Consider the following 6493-nt stretch of genomic DNA (forward strand, 5'->3'; position numbering starts at 1 on the left):
ATGTAAAGTGAATTTCTTGGATAAAGAAAATGTGGTACATATACACCATGGAATACCATACGGCCATAAAGAAAGAATGAAATAACGATCTTTGCAGCAACATGGATGCAGCTGGAGGCCATTATTATAAGCAAATTAATTCAGAAAAAAAATAAATATTGCATATTCTCATTTATAAGTGGGAGCTAAACCTCAGATACACATGAACATAAATATGGGAACAAGAGATACTGGGAACTACAAAAGGAGGGAAGACAGAAGGGTGGCAAGGGCGGAAAAACTTTTTATTGGTACTATGTTCGCTATCTGGATGACGGGATCAATAGAAGACTAAGCCTCAGCATCACACGATATAACTAACCTTGAAACAAACCTGTGACAAACCTTGTAACAAACACATACCACTGGAATCTAAAATTTAAATTTAAAAATTTAAACAATATTAATAATAAAGTAAGTTTCTTGCAAATCACACACAGTTTTGTCTTTCCTTTATCTCACAAGCTCTGTCTTTTGATTGGGGTATAGATCATTACATGTCATGTAATTATCAACATGGTTGAATTTAAATCTACCATCTTCCTATGTTTTTCTATTTGTCTCATCCCTTTTTTATTTCTTTTCCCCTCAATTTCAACTTTCTTTTGGAATATTTTTTTTCTACTCTATTTATAGACACTATTGGCTGATAAGCTTATACTCTTTTATTATTTTAAGTAATTCTTCTAAGATTTACAATATTCAAATTTAACTTTTCACAGTCCATATAGATATAATATTATGCTACTTCATGTAAAATGTATAATCCTTAGGACATTATATTTCTATTTTTGCCTGCTATCTTTTGTGCTATTATCGTCATACATTTTATTTCTCACCTTATTTTAACTGCAAAATACATTTCTACTCTTTTTGCCTTAAATATTACATTATTTAAGGCAAATAATGGGCCAGGCATGGTGGCTCACATATGTAACCCCAGCACTTTGGGAGGCCAAGTGGGCAGATCTCTTGAGATCAGGAGTTTGAGACCAGCCTGGCCAACAGAGTGAAACCCCATCTCTCCTAAAAATACAAAACTTAGCCTGGCATGGTGGTGCATGCCTGTGGTCCCAGATCTCCAAAGTTTGAGGCAGGAGAACCGCTTGAACCCATGAGGCAGAGGCTGCAGTGAGCCAAGATCACATCACTGCATTCCAGCCTGGGTGACAGAGCAAGACTCTGTCTCAAAAAAAAAAAAAAAAAAAAATCATTAATCTTTTAACCAAATGTTTAAATGAGGCAAAAAAACCTTCATATTTACTCATGTATGTATCAATATTGGCCCTTTCCATTCTTGTGTATACATCCAAGTTTCTATGTGATCGTAGGTTTTATATTCCTGTGATTTAAAGGACTTGATTTAAATGTAGTGTAGGTCTGCTGGAAGTGATTTCTTGTAGCTTGTATTTGTCTGAAGGATATTTTATTTGACTTCCACTTTCAAATAATTATTTTTCATGAATGTATAATTACAGGTTAGCAGGATTTATTGTCTATCTATCTATTGTTCTTTAAAGTATTCTGGTCTGCATAGTTTCTGACAAGAAGTCTGCAGTCATTTCTACTCTGCTCCTCTGAACATATATATGTCTATTTTCCCTCTCTGCTTTTAAGAATATTTCTACCACTGGTTTTTAGCTATTTATTATAATGCTTTATTATGGGGTGTGGCGGGGGGTTGCATGTGTGTGTTTATTCTATTTTGGGTTTGTTGTGCTTCTTGGATCTCTAGCTCTATAATTTTCATCTGATTTGGAGACATTTCAGACATTATTTCTTCAAATATTTTTGTCTTTTCTCTTTTAGGAATTTCAGTTACCATTATGTTAGAGGACTTTACGTTTTTCCACAGATCTCTGTAGCTCCATTCAATTTTTGTTAGTCATTTTTCTCTCTATGCTTCATTTTGGATAGATCCCATTGCTATATCTACAAGTTCATTGATCTTAAAGGAAACCAGAATATTTCACCCCAAAATGTGGCTGAAGTAAAGAAGCAATCTCAAGGTCTCTTTGACCCCTTCTCCTGTCTCTCAATTCTCTGTCTCTCCCAAAGCACAGGATGAAGCTACTCTCCAAAGTTCCCTTATCTACCTAGAAACTGGACCTACCAAAGAGGAACACACTTTTCTTCCCTAAAATTTCATTAACCAGAGAAGATTAAAACTCCTATCAAAAGGAAGAGACTGAAAATTAAACACTAGATGAACTCATCCCAAAACGTTGTCTGCTCTCCGTCCTCTCCAATTTCCAAAGACAATTATTTACTAGCCATTGTCTAAGTATGAGGTCCATTCATTTCCTCCCTGAAAATCACTTACTACCCCTCAAACCATCCACATTTCCGCCATGTTCCCTTCTGCTATGAAGAAGAGTATATACGCATCCATACCCCATTGGGTAGTCATTTTCCTGCAATTCCCCTGTGCTATGCACATTAAAATAAAGTTTGTATGCCTTTTTTCTCTTATTAGTCTGCTTTTTCTCTGTTCATTTTCAGCAAACTGTCAGAGGATGAAGAGGAAAATGTTCCCCGTTTACTCTTACATATTTGGTGCTGTAAGCAGCATAACCAAAACTGCTCTGTTTTTCTGGAAGCCACAATCAAAGGAACTCAGGACCTGAGAGGCCAATATAAGAGTAAGAAATTGTTACCAGACTCCCAGTCTTTTTCTGTGGAATCTGCTACCAGACTCCCAGTCTCTCTCTGTGGAATCTGGTTGAGCAGATGGTAAAAATTACTGTTTGTCTATTTTTCCTTTTTACATTTAAGATTAATGGGAGAAAAGCATTTGTATGACTAGTGTTAGGCGCAGTGACTCTGGTGTATTTTTGGCATGAATATTCATGTTGTCTGATCCGTTTATGCCCAGAAATAGTCTTTGCTTTTTCTTTATCTTTGTCTTCCCGTGTGACTTTGTCATAAAAAGGGGTACCATAGGGTAGAACATGGGCCTAAGACATAAGCCTGTTGTTCAACCCAGCTTCCACAGACCAGAGAGTTTTACAGTTCTCAGCAGACCTCCAACATCTATTTAGACAAACTGTGCTGTGGGACTCCAAAATAAAAATGGAATAAGGTTGCCCTCTCTTCTTGTTTTATGTCCTTGAAAGCTTGCCTTGTGACAAAGGGGGAGCATTTATCTTGGTCTCTGCTATCCAGGGTGTGTGATTTTTCAAATTATGTCTGGTGGCCAGTCTGAAAGGACTGGGAGACCCAAGATGTATAAAATTTTAAGCAGCGTACTCTGTTGCTAACATGCCAGGCTCTCAGGATGGTTTGCCTTAATAAGGAGCCTCATCCACAAGGGGCTTTGTTGTCTCAATCTTTGTTGCCTGGTTAGTGCTGGGCAAGTCCAATCCCAGAAGTTGGTGGATCTATAACTGGAGGTACGACCGAGTGTCCACGTGCCCATGTGCTTGTGTGGAGAACAGAGACATCATTCACGCAAATACCATCCTTAATCACCTGTAGCAACAAAGATCTTTTGCTATCTTAGCCTATTTCTGGGTGTAAATTTTTGAGGATCATGGAGGCTGCATCTTCTATGCCTCCTGATCTTCCCATAAAGAGGCTTATTAGATTGGGTCGCTATTAAAATAAGTACACCATTGGAAATTCTAATCATCAATGGCCACATAAACGTTTTTTGAATTAGAAAGACCTCTATATTTGAAAACAAAATTTGAAGATCTCTTGCCCTAAGCAGTTGCCTTATTTGTATTGATGAGAGAACCAAATTAAAAGAAAGACACATAATATTGGGATGGCTAGTCTTAAAAATTATTCTGACAAAATTAAAAAGCAAAAATTTGGCCTGAAACAGAAGTTAAAATTCTTTGAACACTCAAACTGCCAACTTTGAATTTCCAAGGGGATTTGTAAAAAAGTCACTCCAGCCTCTGGTCTGGTGTTTAAGATTCTGTGCATTTACCACTGCAGTCTGGGTTTCATTTAGTTCTCTGGTCAGGGAATCAGCCCCTTGAAAATGTAAATCCTTTAACTCAGGGGGAAACATTTATAAAAATTAGTTTGAATTATTCGTTTTGAATTTATATTTGTATGCCTCAACATTTGAGGTACCCATTTGTTTGGATTCTTTCTTCTCACATAGACAACTTGTGATTTTCTGCTGTCTCACTGACTGTCACATTTAATTTTCCATCTATGGAGCACACAGATTGCTGGCCCTTTGTATGTAGATGGCCAGCTGGGAAGTTGGGTCTCTAGAAAATATGACCAGACAGATATGTGGGCTGTACTTCATTTGTGACTGGTGACATTTTCCTTGCTTTAAACTGTCACTGGGAGGGGTCTAGATCTTGGAAGGGTTGTAACTTTTGCTTCTCTTTTGGAGACTTTGGTTAAAGCCATAAAGGGCTTCTTGGTTTTATTCTCATGTATGCTTATTTGTTTTGGTTTTGAGTAATTTACTTAGGAATACTTCTGATTTAAAACTCTATTTTTAGAGTGTGATAGTAACTTTTTTTCTGTTTATCTTGCATCCTCTACTGGATCAGAGAGATATATCTCCCACCACCACTGAGAACCAAAGACCCTGTTAGGTGGCAAAAGAGAGGTGCTGCTCCCACCACCACTGCCAAAGCCCCCCTCCTCAGTCTCTCAGCTCTCACAAAAGGCTGGCTGCTCACATAACAGAAAGTTTGCTGCTTGTATTTTTTTTTTTTTTTTTAATTTACAGAGCTCTATGGTCGAAAGTCAGTTTAATTAAAAGCTAATCTTCTTCTCTTTTCTTTTTTAAATTCTATTTCTCCTATGGAAACTTCTTATTCAACAAGACCCCTCTATTTTGAACCCCTGCTAACTAGAACTTCATTGACTGTTTCAGAAACTTAAGATACCCCCAAACTGACTCCTCTAAGACTTGGTCCATTTACTTTTCCTCTTTCCTTTTGGCACCTTCAATCTTTCGTCCAGTTAACCCCCTCCCCTCCTTCATTTGGTAATCAGTTGGTAAAAATTACTAAAAGGAAGCAACAGCACTCTGACCACCACAAAGATTAAAGGAAACTTTTAGCAATGCTGAGAACCTGAGAGGAACACAGAGAAGGCACTATTGACCCTCTCTTTTGGGGTCCTCTGTCTTCCTCATGAGCCTCAAAAGTCATAATCAGCTTCTTCTCAGGTCTAAAGGTCTGCTCTCTTTTGCACTGAATTCCTGGATCTCTTTGGTTTTTAGATACATATCATGTAAGCATGTGCTGGTGTATGTTGTGTCTACATGTATGTAGATTACTATACCTGTGTTTCTATATTGTCTACATAATACCAAATTGATTTTAAAATAAACACTCCTAAATTAAGTAGATAAGCTCAAATGCTTTTCAAGTTTACATGACTGTAATAAATCTTTGGTAAATAAAGCTAATTTTTAAATTGTTGGTAAAATAAAAAGGAAATGCCTTCAGAATTGTCATTATTAATGCAGATGTTTTTGCCTGGGTCTACAGGTCAGACAGATTTATGCTGTCTCTTAAAGACATTTTAAGGTTATAAAATTATTGCTTCTGTGATACTTTTAATACTTGCTTGATTTGTCTGTGAGGTAAAACTGTGCTGTGGGCTGGCTACTGGGTTCCCCCTAACCTTACATACATCTTACTGTGAGCTTATATCTTTGGTTTTCAGCCTCCGGATTCTGGGGTCTGGACAGGTGGCTATGGCGAGGCCTGGGGACATGTGGGTCTACAGTGCCTAAGCCACCAGCTGCAGGGCAGAGCCAAGCCCAATATGGCTCCGTCTTCCCTGGCCCAGCTATACCTCCTGGCCATGCTCGGTGGGGTTGGATCCTCTAGACATTGTCTTCAAAAGTCTATCCTCTGTCCTGGGCTCTACATCTGATATGTAACTCTAGGACCAAGATGGGCCCTGCCCTTCATAGCCTTCCTAGATACCCAGGATGGCTGTGGGAGGGACACTGGGTGGGGGGGGGACGGTATCTGTTTCCAGTATCTCAAAGGCCTTGGTAGGATAAACTCCTTGCCAGCACAGGATTAGCCTCGTGTTGCCTTTTAAAAAATAGACCAGACATAGTGGCTCACACCTGTAATCTCAAGACTTTGAGAGGCCAAGGCAGGAGGATCCCTTGAGCCCAGGAGTTCAAAATCAGCCTGGACAACATGGTGAGACACCATGTCTACAGAAAATTTTAAAATTAGCTGAGTGAGTAAAAAGAAAAATATTAGCTGAATGTGATGGTGTGCACCTACGGTCCCAGCTACTTGGGAAGCTGAGGTGGAAAGATCACTTCGCCTTTGGAATCAAGGCTGCAGTAAGCCATGATCATGCCACTGCACTGCAGTCTGGGTGACAGAGTGAGACCCTGTCTAAAAAAAATGAAATAAAATAAATAATAAATTAAAATTAAAACTCACTTAAATGGCTAGCTTTATTTTCTATGAGTGATCCAAATATAATTGTTAAGAATGAA

The sequence above is a fragment of the Papio anubis genome, chromosome 4 (genome assembly GCF_008728515.1).
Source record: "Papio anubis isolate 15944 chromosome 4, Panubis1.0, whole genome shotgun sequence".
NCBI classification, from domain to species: Eukaryota; Metazoa; Chordata; class Mammalia; order Primates; family Cercopithecidae; genus Papio; species Papio anubis.